The sequence below is a fragment of the Dermochelys coriacea genome, chromosome 2 (genome assembly GCF_009764565.3).
Source record: "Dermochelys coriacea isolate rDerCor1 chromosome 2, rDerCor1.pri.v4, whole genome shotgun sequence".
NCBI classification, from domain to species: domain Eukaryota; kingdom Metazoa; phylum Chordata; order Testudines; family Dermochelyidae; genus Dermochelys; species Dermochelys coriacea.
Genome location: NC_050069.1, coordinates 150,453,315 through 150,466,448, shown reverse-complemented (window position 1 = coordinate 150,466,448; position 13,134 = coordinate 150,453,315).

Sequence of the window (13,134 nt, the reverse complement as noted above, 5' to 3'; positions counted from 1 at the left end):
AAACAATTTGTTGAAATCGTTTCTCTCAAAAATGCAGTTTGGTTGAAATCAAAAGGTTTCATGATAATGTGTTGATTTTTGACAAATTTTTCAACAGGAAAAAGTTTATCATTTTGACTTTTTCATTTTTGTTCGATGTCAAAATGTTTCATTTTTGTAATTTTAAAGCATTTAATCTCAATATGGTAAGTCATTTCATTTTAATAAGGTAAAACATTTTGTTTTGACTTTAACTTTTTTGACTCATTTTGTTTGGACTTTTATGAAGTCACACAAATGAGGGTCATTCTTGTCAGTTGCCAGCTTGTGCAGATCAAGGAGTGACTGGTTCACTTTCTTTTCCAGGTGCAAGGCACACTCCATTGCCCCCTGTCTGCCCATTGCACTCTGTCCCCCTCTAGTTGTGGGTAGGCCAGCTAGAGATTGGTGAGCCTCCTACAGCCTCAGCTGATAGGCAGTGGAGGCTAATGCACTAAGATCTAGAGGTCGCAGGTTTGTTCCCCACTGCTGAAAATCCACTGTGACACTCTGTACCTCACAGTAGCACTCTGGAGCCCCCCCATTCACTATGATGATACGATTATAATATATTTTGTACAAAGTATACCTTGTCAGCTATCATTTTTAAAGTCTTGATCTGCTGAACATTAATATCTGGTTGGATGTTATGTGCTATCATTATATGAAGTTATGAAGCATTACTATATTTGTTACTAAAATATGTTGTGAGGTTGGAAGACACCCACAGCCAACCTTTCAATTGCAACGAAGGACCAGCCAGATGTGTAATGGCTGATTAAAGGGAATCCACTCTCCAAACAGCCATCGCAGACACTTCTCAGAAAGAGTATGTATGCAATGGAGACTGCCTGACCAATGGGAACTGCTTGATCCCCATATCACAGCAAAGATCTTTCCAGCAAGCTGGAAGAAAATATAAAGGAGGGGAAATGACATAATCACTTGGCCTCTCTTCCTCCACCCCCCAGCTCAACTCCTGGAGGAACATCTGGAGGATAAAGATTTTGAACTGAGGAAGGGTGATCCCAGGCTGGAAGGTAGTTCCAGTCTGTTTATTGAGGATCTGTAACCTGTTTGTACAATCTCTCTGGGTGAGATACTGCTGGGTTCAAATCCTATTTAATTTGTAGAAGTTAGACTGCAAATTTATTTTTATTTCTTCAGTAACCAACTTTGATCTCTATTCTTGTTATTTATAATCACTTAAAATCTTTTTGTAGTAATACATCTGTTTTATATTTTATCTAAAACTGTGTTTTGGTTGAAGTGCTTGGCTCAGTTTACAAAGGCTAGTATGCGTTCACTCCATATTGAGGGAGTGGTGAACTGGATAATGAACTTACACTGGCTAGGCATCTGACCACTGCAAGATGGTAGAGTACTGGGGTGCAAGGCTGGGGAGCTGGGAGTAATTGAGCATCTCTATTGTTGGTCCATGGGTGGCTTGGAGAGCATAACTCAGTTGGCTGCTTCCCTGCATGTGGATGGCTGTGTAAGTGCCATACCTGCCAGAGGTTTGTAACTCAACATCAGCATCCCAATGTGAGGGCCAGCCCAGGTTGGTGGGACAGGGGGCTCAGCAATCCCACAGTCCAGTTTGCAACCCAGGGACCCCATCACTCCCACCCAGAGGTGTTGGCATTACAAGTAGTGGCCTGTACATGGAATTCAACTGGGAAGTCTGTGAAGAATGTAAGGTGATTTTATGGGTCTCTGTTGTCTAAGGGTAGTTAATCATCAAGAGAAGCCCTTCCCTGGTGCTCCTCTTCTTTGGCCACAGTGAGTTTCAATGGCCTGGGTTCTTAGCTATTAACTGGTGGTGCCTCCACCTCACTGTTTAAGGGAAACAGGAACCCTACTGTACCTACCTGTGTGGTTTTGACTATCCCTGACTTGGTACTTATCTTTATAATTAGCCTGATACTTCATACATATACTCTTCAGACACCTCCATAATGGACGAACCAACAATCAAGGTACATTTTAATTACAAGGGGAAATATAGAGGGAAGGGGAAGATAGATTTGGAATGGTACATCAGTAACACCCTACAACCTGCAAGTAACACAACTCCCAGAATAGATTTCCCGGGATTCACGAGTCCAGTTTATTCCACACTAGTGAGCTTTGTAATGTGGAGGAACTCATGTGTCTTGATAATTAATTGCAGGAGTGAAGTTGCTTGAGTGTCATGAGAGTGCCAATTTGCTCAGACTGCTAACTTCAGGAAGGAAATCACTCACAGTCCCTCAACTAGGGAGAGGCAGTCAGGAAATTGCCTACAATCCCGGTCATAGGGGAGCCACCTGTAATGTCGTTGCCCTTGGGTGGGTCATTGGCAGTGGGATCAACCTGGACATTAATTTTAATCTTGATCTTAATGCATGAGCCTCTACTGTCCAAGAGAAAAGACACAGCTTTGTCAGCCGAGGCTGTAGCAGGCTCATCAATCTCTAGCTGGCCTAGCCACCACTAGAGTGGAACAGAGTGTCACACTGAGCAGGCATGGGTTTCATTATATTTATATATAATATTTTAATATATGGCTAATATTTTAAATTATAATATTCTGACATTATCAAAACATAATATATAGTTCTGAATCAAGAATTTTCATATCATAGGAAATTTCAAAATTTGAGTTTTTCATTCCAATTTGGAATGAGGACAAATTTTGAAATGTCAGAATTCCTTGTAGAATGGAAATTCTAGTTTCTGACTAGCTGTAGAAATAAAGACATTACAAGAAAAAATTAACATGTGAAATTCTTTAATGTGTGTAGTTTACACAAATGCTAAATGCTGTATCTTTTGTATAACTAGTTATCAATAGTTAAAAAGTTTCAGAAGAAAGAAAGAGATTCTTCATCCAAATGGGAATTAATCCTATAGCTCAATTTATAGAGGTCTGAGCTGAGGATGTGAATGTCTGTTGATTAGGCTCTACTGCTGACCCATATGGTTGCACTTTATGATTACATATAATTTTTTTTTCAAATTTCCTTTAAAAAACAATTTATTTAATTCACAAAGTGAGACAATACCCTTTCAGCCAGCTTTGTTAGTTTAAAAACCATCATGGAGTGAAACTAGACCATATTTTTAGGAAAAAAATCTAATCTGGATTTTAACATTACCAATGATTGAGAATCCATCACATCTATTGGTAATATGCCCCAATGGTTAATTACCATCACTGTTTTTTATTTTTTAAATGCACCTTATCTCTAGTCTGAATGTGTTTAGTTTCATTTCCAGACATTTGGATATTGTTATACCCTCTATGGAGAACAGGGAAATATCTCTATTAATTTTTATAAACATAATATGCCCTCAGTGTATCTGTGTGATATTACTTTGCCTGGTTACATCATAAGATAAAAAATGAGTTGTTAAAGAAACCAGGCAGAAAAGGTAAAACAATGGTCTAGAGAAGGCACTTCCCCTTAAACACAATAGATAGATTTGTAACCATGAAGAGGGACTCCATAGCTCCAATCCTGGTGACAGGGCTGTTTGCCAAGGCTGAGAAACTGGAGACCAAAAGACACTCATCTGTTAAAGGATCTGCTCTAGAGACTTGGGAGGGGAAGCTGTCAGCAGCGGCAGACTGAAACAAGAGATACTGACTGAAAGTTAGGGGTCTGCATTGAGCAAGCTGTAACTTGGTCCCCTAGAGAAGAGGGGACACCAAGGCTAGGTCATGTCTATCTAGGTGCTTGAGGGCAATGCCAAGCACAGGTAAGACAATATGTGTGCAGGTCCCTTTGTTGTTTTAAATCAAATTTTTGAGGGCTGTGTACCTTTTGTCAAAATAAATCACACTTAGTTTTGAAGAAGCTGCTTCTGTGTCACTGCAAAGTGTTATTGTCCACAGGCTCCTGAAGGAAAGCTCTTCCAGGAGCCGTGCTTGCTAGATATCACAGTTGACAACCACGGGGATAGAGCTCGGAGACCCAGCCAGAGAATATTTGGATTGCAGGCTCTCAGACCAAAGATACTAGATGCATGGGCCTGCCACTTGAGAGGTATGCATTTGAGGAACTGGAAAAGGGTCTCAGAAGGGGCAGTCTGGCCAGGGACCTTGAAACCCTCTATTACCTATAGACTTATTAATTCACCCCTTAACTCTTTTGAAAGCCAAATAGATCAAGTTCCTTGAATTTCTTACTATAAAGTATATTTTCTAATCCTTCAGTCATCCATGTGGCTCTTCTCTGACCCTCTTGAATTTTTCAACATCCTTGTTGACACCAGAACTAGACACAGTATCCCAGTAGTGGTCACACCAAATACAGAGGTAATATAGCCTGCTTAAACACCTTAACAATATTGTATGAATACATTGTCTTTTTCCTAAATAAAGAACAAAAATATGTATTGACCAATTCTGCCTTTTCTGCATTAGGATTGTTAGGATTCCTTTTGTTCCTGATATACTTAAACTCCTTCTTTATTGTACTTATCTGTCCTGGCCATGGATGTTTCCTTGTGCTTCGTTTACCAATTTTCAGCTTCTGATTTATATTCATTGCTATCAACTTCCCTCTCTCCGTTTGTTATACATTATTATTTATTTTGAATTAGTGCTTTTGCTTCCCCTCTAAGTCAGGCTGTTTTTTAACCAGTGAAGCCTTCTGTCTTGATTGTGGAATTGTGGCTTTTGGGGCATCTGCTAAAATATGCTTAGCCGGTTCCCCGTTATAGAATCATAGGGTTCAAAGGGTCATCTAGTCTAACCCCCTGCCAAGATGCAGGATTTGTTGTGTCTAAACCATCCAAGGCAGATGGCTATCCAGCTTCTTTTTTGAAAACCTCCAATGAAGAAGCTTCCACAACTTCCCTAGGCAGCCTGTTCCAGTCCTACTGTTCTTAGGAAGTTTTTTTCTGAGATTTAATATAAATCTGCTATGCTGTAGTTTGGACCCATTGCCTCTTGTCCTGTCCTCTGTGGCAAAAGAGAACAACTGAGACCACTGCTTATGATGCCGACCACTATTGTCTTTCTGTTTCCTTGTACTCCCCTGTTGGTCCATCTATATCTATTGTCTTTTAAAAGTTTGCCCCCTCCCTCCCACACACACACATCCATTAAAATGCAGTCAATGTGAGGTAGAATGTCGCAACTTTTCTGCACTAGCAACACAATTTAATAGAAAAAGTGAACACAAACATCTCTGGTTCAAACTATAGGTGAACTTTTAAGTGGAAAGAATGTAATTTGCTAAGCTGGAATTTAGACGGGATATTGAGGTTAACATTCCTTCCTGCTTTTTATGAAAAGTGTCAACAGGAGTTTCAGACTACAAGCTACAGTATTTCAGTTGTATAGATCAATAAAAGAGGGCACTTCCTGTAGCACAGTACCCCTAGCACCTGAATGGAGCCCTTGTTCACTACTGATGCAGAGGAAAAAGTGCAAACTACTCAGTCATCAACAGAAAAATTAAAAAGCACTTTTTAAAAAATTAGTAGATTCTCAAAGGTAACTGTCACTGGCACAATATACATATAGAATGATAATAATACCATAAACAAACACAGGGACTACTTTTTGGTACTTCCCAAATATCTGTAATCTTTGTACTTTGAGGTGTTTGAGCCAAAACGCCATCTAGTTCATTAACAGCAAATATATGACCTGTATGGCATGTGATGCACCTCAGTTGATGTCCTGATGTGGAGTTGGAAGGATCAATAGGTGTTAGAGACAAACTGAAAGGAATAAAAGTGGTAGAGCAGAAAGAAAAGGAGTGAATAGACAAAAAGATGAAAGGGAGACAGTAAAGTAAGAGAAGGATGACTGAATCCCTATTAAGGCTGATACCAGAAAATTCTCAATTTTTAATTTTTGGCTCTTATACTCAGACACATTAATTGACATAGATGAGAGTGACAATGAGACAGGAGGAATATAATTGAGGGGGAGTAGAAAGACTTAAAACATTAGTGGCATAAAACAAAAAAAGGGGAAAGAGGAAAGGGATGAATTGGGTTTGAGGAACAGAAGTAAAGTAAAAAAAGCTGAAAATATTAGAGAAAAGGATAGAATAGAAATGGGGGGAAACTGAGTAAAGGAGAAACAGATACTAGTGATGAGACAGATTAATTTGAGAAATGTATTTAATGAAAAGCTTAAAAATAAAACATTACAATAAATAAGTGAACAGCCAAATGAAATTCACTTAGGCCAGAAAAATCTCTAGAATTGGCCCTAATGAAGCTAGTGAATGTCTACAACTGACTTCAACTGCACTACTCACCTAAGTAAGGACTATACACAAAAGGGTTTGCAAAATCAATTCCTTCAGTGAGACAGTTCAGAAAGATTTCTGTAAATCCAGAATTTATAATATAATAGTAAATAAATACATAAATAAATAATTGATAATAAATATCATTAATTGTTCTTTCCAGAAGCAATAGATAGGAATATTTGAATTGGTATTTTGATGATTTATTATTATTAGAGTGAATAATTTGGAATGAACAATTTAGCTGACAAATTCAGCCTGTTTTTTTCCTCCATTTAGTGTATCTGTTAACAGATCACAATTTCCTTGAATTTATGTTATTTAAAAGTATTCAATAAACTTTTTAATCTATGAAGTATATGCAACCAGTTCTCTGTGCCTATTCAGTGTTCCATATTCAGTATTTGAGTAGTAATGGTTATTTGTGATTGACTAGATTGCATTGTCACACACATAGATCAGTCACATGGTACAGTCACACAGATAAGGCACATGGTACTATTTCTGATTCCTGGTTGCATGAGTGTGTAAGCACTTCTAGCAGAAATATTTGAGAGTGAATTTAAAATTCGGTTACCATGATGAATAAATAGGCATGCAACACTGACATTTACTTTCTTGTGAACATTTGTGTAAGTACAGATTGCTCACATAGCAGTTGATGGAAACAAAACAGAAATTGGTATAGAAATACCAAGCAAACTTATTTTAAAAAGGGAGTGAATATTCAGAGAACATTTTGTTTTGTTCACTCCGTTCTACTATTGCTTATAACTTGTTTCTCATTTTTCATTAAGTAGCGCCGGTGACCCATCACCTAACCCAACTTGCAATGTGGGGAAGGAGGGGAGGGAAGGAGAGAAGGGGTGCTACAAAGGGGAGAGGCGCAAAGGCAAAGAAAAGAAAATAGTTATTTATCTGTTGATAGGGCACCTTATCGTGGATATAGTAACAAGACAGATTCAGTGGAACAAAGGCACGTGAAGCCTCTTATTTAAAGGAATGCCTATGTATTAAGTTCCTGCAGCTCTTCATTTCAATGTTTTAATACTACATTATTAGTGATAGGGGATGGGGCAACTCACATTGTTATGTATTTCTCACATCTCTTTTAACTAATATCACAGTCAGATGCTGACACTTTCAGAGGAGTAGGGCTGTCAGAGTAGTTTTCTTTTCAAGCACAAAGAGCTAACAGGAGTGATGTGCATTGTATGTCACACCCAATGCCTTTATTTCAACATCTAAATGTTATGGCCATATGAAGCAGCAGTGTTAATAAACATGCACCTGTATTCTGGCTCTGAACAGCCAGAAGAAGACACCCCATACAATCTATTTTCTCTCAGATTAGAAATTATTTGTGTAAAGGTGTCTGAATATGGACCATGGCTCAGTCAATTCAACTCCATAAAGAGGCAAAGCACACTCCTTAACCACCCTCCCTTTTGTTTTACTCCATACACTCCTCTGGGACTCTTTTCATGTGTCCTCTCCCCTTCAGAATGGTCTCTCTCCTTTTTTATGGGGATACATTTGGAGTGGTCATTTTCTGATACACACTTCAGCAACTGTGTAAGTTTATGTGATCTTTTGTCAGCACATACAAAGCCCCTGATGTCCCAGAAGTTGACCAGTATTTTCAATTACCACATAGTAGCTAAGCATAACTAATAAGTATAGAAAATCACTAACTTTATTTAAATACATACCTGTGTTAAGAATCTTTGTAGAAGGATTTGACTTAAAATCATTACAAACGATCCTCAGAAAGTCTTAATGAGTTGGGGTAATGATCAAGGACTCAAAGATAAACAAGAGAGGAATTAGTATAGTGGTTCACACATTGCTTCATCAATTGTCTCAAAGGTGGGTGTTATTTTAAACCCATAAGTTAAATGTATAACCTTTCATATAAGCCACAGAGAGGTTAACAACTGCAGCCCCAGGGTAGTTTTGAAGGACACATGATACCTAGCTGGAGCGGGAGACATTCACTTTCAGTCACACCTTTAATACAAAAGTTTTAGTATGTTCGGGGAGGAGTTCAAATACACAGCAACACAGAACAGAATGGACAGTGTCTAGAGAGAAACAGCAGTCATAGGAACACAGACTGATTGGTAACTTGAATACAGATTTTTTTTTTAAATGGATATCTCTGTTGGATAGTTGTGTTACCTCTGTGAGTTATAAGGGGCACTTTGATGCTATTGTCTAATGTCAGCAACTCTTAGCAGCACAAAAAAGCATATACAAAGATGGAATTCATGGAAAACAACACACACACACACACACACACACAAACTGAGAAGCACACATTGTGGGTAAGAGTTTGAAAAGCAATTGTCATTGGCCTAACTGAGCTCTCATTGAAATCAATTGTAAAACTTCAACTGAAGTCAATGAGAACTGACCCCACACACTAAGTAGCAACCTGTCTCTGAATCAGGAATGGGTAGAAATGATAAATGGACACAAGGGATCAACCCCCAGGCACAGTGTGTAACTCTAGGTCATAACCACCCTGAGAGATGCTTAAGTAGTCTGATTTTTTGTTACATTTTAGGAACACCTGTATTGTTTGTCATGCCAATAAAGGTTAATTAAAATTATTATAAATCTAATTGCTCAGAACACCATTTTCACCATACTTGTATTCTGTCTCCCTTCCTCATTCCGTCCATAGACCCTCTGTAATATAGTTACTATGCTGACCTATTTGACTGACCACATATCAGATGTAAGAGATTCTGTGATTGTTTGGCCACAACAGCATTATTCTTAATACTCCTAGTTACCAGACTCTCCCAGCATATCAATATTTTGTCCCATTCTCAATGTCATTCCTATCTACTGGCCTTGCAAACCCTTCAGTGTAAAGTGGAACCCATGATTCAGAGCTGTGTGAGGCAGATATACATAATGCTTCCCATTAACTTTTTGGTTCTGAGGGGAGACCATGCAACGCAGCTCCCTGCATCCTGACCACATCATCTTCTCAGACCATGCTGCATTTTCTGACAGTAATCTTTACTTGTGTAAAAAGCACTCTTGCATCTACATAGTGAGAAGTTCAGGGACATCATAACAGCACTGTTCATTTGATCAGCCCTGATCCAGCAAAATACTTAACCATGTGCTAGTCCCACTGAAGTCCTTTCTAGAAATATATACAGATGCTGTGTACACATTGGACTAACATGCTTAAAGATGTCCCTGGTAAGACGTTGCTACCTTCCTTTGTTTTCAGTAAGACTGAAGCTAGGCTGCCTTCAGACAAGATGTCTGCTGCTCTGTGGTTAGGAGGCTAGACAGGATGCTATGAAGAGAGAGGGGAATATGAAGAGCAGAAGGTAGGGTGAAGAGGTGCAAAGGGAGATTGATCAGAGACTGTGGAGGACATGGGAAAACTAAAGACATACAGAGATCTGGGATGCAGGAGGAGATAGAGGAACCATAGTAGTGGGGGTTAAAATGAGAGTAAAGGGGACAGAGTAAGGTAGGGCTCAGAAAGGAGGCTAAGACGTGTAGTAAATTTGGAGCACCCAAAACTTCTAAAAATTGTAGCTGAGGAAACCTTTAGAGTGTTGACATTCCTTTTAAAATAAATCTTAAAATATTGGGAAAATTCCACTCCAAGACTGCTCACGTTGTGAAAATATTCAAAAAGGACAAACATGATGACCCAGATAACCATATGCCAATTAGCCTGACATCAATCCTAAGCAAAATGGAAAAGGTGATCCAGGATTCAATTAACGAAGAATTAACAAAGGATAGGGAAATAGTTACTGCCAGTCAGCAGGGTTTTATGGAAAATTGGTTTTGTCAGGCAAACCAGATTTCATTCTTTGATAAGATTACAAGTTTCATTGATAAAGGTGACTGCATAAAAGTAATATACTCAGACTTTGGTAAGGAATTTAGTTTAGTACTGCATAAGATTCTGATTTTAAAAATATATATATACAGCATAAATAAAGCACACATTAAAAGGACTGAGAACTGGATAACTGGCAGAGCTCAAAAAATAATCATTAGGGAATCATCACCCAATGGGGATGTTTGTAGTGGTTGGGTGGGAGGGAGTAGGGAGTTGGAATAGGGAGGTGATTTTACCTCTGTATATGGCATTGATTTGATGAATACTGGAATTCTGTGTACAGGTCTGGTGTCCACATAGTGAAAAATATACTGAAACATTGTAGAGCATGCAGAAAATAACCACAAAAATTATTTCATATCTAAAGAAAACAACTTACAGTGAGAGGCTTAAAGAGCTCAATCTGCTTAGTTTATCAAAAGTAGATTGAGAAGTGACTTGATTACAGTGTATAAGTACCTTCATGGGGAGAAAATACTGGATATTAAAAGGTTCTTCTTTCTAGTGGGAAAAGGCATCACTAGAACCAACGTATGGATGCTGAACTCTGATAAATTCAAACCAGAAATAAAGCACACATTTTTACAGTGAGGGTGATTAACCACTGGAACAAACTACTAAGGGAAGTGGTAGATTCTCCACCTCTTGATGTCTTCAAATCAGATTGGATGCCTTTTTGGAAAACATGCTTAAGACATCAGAGGGGTAGCCATGTTAATCTGTATCTACAAAAACAATGAGGAATCCAGTGGCACCTTAAAGAATAACAGATTTATCTGGGCATAAGCTTTTGTGGGTAAAAAACCCGACTTCTTCAGATGCAAGGAGTGAGAATTATAGATACAGGCATAGATATACTGGCACATGAAGAGAAAGGAGTTATCTTACAAGTGGAGAACCAGTGTTGACAAGGCCAATTCAGTCAGGGTGGATGTAGTCCACTCCTAATAATTGATGAGGAGGTTCAATACCAAAAGAGGGAAAGTTGCTTTTGTAGTGAGCCAGTCAGTCCCAGCCCCTATTCAAGCCCAAATTAATGGTGTTAAGTTTGCAAATGAATTGTAGCACTGTAGTTTTAAATGTGTTATTGAATGTCCAGGGAGATTGAAGTGTTCTCCTACTGGCTGAATTAGCCTTGTCATCACTGGTTCTCCACTTGTAAGGTAACTCCCTTCTCTTCATGTGCCAGTATATCTATGCCTATATCTGTAACTTTCTCTCCATGCATCTGAAGAAGTGGGTTTTTTTACCCACAAAAGCTTATGCCTAAATAATTTTTTTAGTCTTTAAGATGCCACCGGATCCTCGAACTTTACACAACCAGAAGTCATTTGACTCAATACAGGGATTATTGGTTGTTATTTAATGGCCTGTGATATACAGGAGTTTAGACTTGATCTAATGGTTCCTTCCAGCCTCAAACTCTACAAATCAGTCAGTGTGTGTGTTAGGAGGAGACTCAGGGGAATAGGTAAATTTAAAGAGCAGAAAGGAGACTGATGAGGTATAGGAGGCTACTGTGAGGAGTATAGACCACAGGCGCCGACCCTGTGGGTGCTCTGGGATTGGAGCACCCACAGAGGAAAAAATGGTGGATGCTGAACACCCACCGACAGCCCCCCTATCTTTAGTGCAGCTCTGTGGGTGTTCAGCACCTTTTCCCCCAGCACCTCCTGCCCACCGGTGGGCCCCGCCAATCAGTGCCTCACCCTCCTTTCCCATGCTTCTGGCCTGCCGTGATCAGCTGTTTCATGGCATACAGAAGGCACGGGGAGGAGCGAGGACATGGTGCGCTTGGAGAAGGGGTGGAAAAAGGCGGGGAGTGGTGTGGCCTTGGGGGAAGGGGTGAATTGAGGGCAGGATCTGGGGCTGAGCCGGGGTCAAGCAGGCCTCGGCACTTTGTAAAGTCAGTGCCTGTGGTATAGACAAATACTGGGTGGCAAAGAGACATTCTCTGGGGTATGTTCCTGTAAGGGAAAAAGAAGGGAAAATCCCATATGTTGAATGATGAATGCTAATGGAAGACAGAAGACTGGGAGGCAGCATATCTGGATTGGATAGGGAAGGAAAGAAGAGACAGGTGCTGATATGCCAGGGGAACGGACAGGGTAAGTGGAGTTCCCATCCAAGCAACCAAAGAGAATCCTGTATTTTTGCATGTATATTTCTGAACTTGAGACGTTCACATACAGTTTGGGGACAGGTGGTTTTCCCCCCAGTATCTTAAAAGCCAGAAGGTGAATAACTCCCCCCCAAATTATTATTTTAAAAATCTCATAGTTTGGGGGGTGGTCTGACTTATAATTTTTAAATGCTTTAAATTGGCAATACTGAAATTTTGCACGTGCTCAAGAGCTTTGCTGGATCATAGTTTATGCTCCACTCTTTTTCAGTAGGATGGCTACACAATTTTTGCTAAGGTGCCTGGTGCATACTGAATGGAAAGATCAGGCCTGTGATCTTTGAACAACAGTAACCACATCTGAGAGAAGGTTTAAACTCTTATTCTATGTAGGATTCATGAACAAATATAAAAAAAATAGTTTTCATATCTACTGACATAAAAATTGTAAAAGTTTATTAAAAGAGAGAGATGTGCAGAGGAGAGAAGAGAGGAGTGGAATAAATACTGAGCAGTAGCTTTTCAAAGCAAGCCAATTATGCATGATTCATAAATTGAGCTTTTAGGGGGAAAAAAAAACACATGGCAAATTGTTAGCATGCTCCCAAATCTCTCATGGCAAACTTTCCTGGGTAATATTGTTAGCAATGCTGATCTCTCTTTTCCGATGGGGACAAAAACAAGCATGACCCACCCCGGGGAAATTTTAACTAAAGGGCATCACTTGAGAATTCTCTTAATAATCTCAGCCACAAGTCCTTCAGCAAGCTCCAGTCACCTTGTAATGAGTATTCTCTCCACAATAATCTCCCTTTTCCCGAAAAATGGTATAAATAGAATTACAACACAAT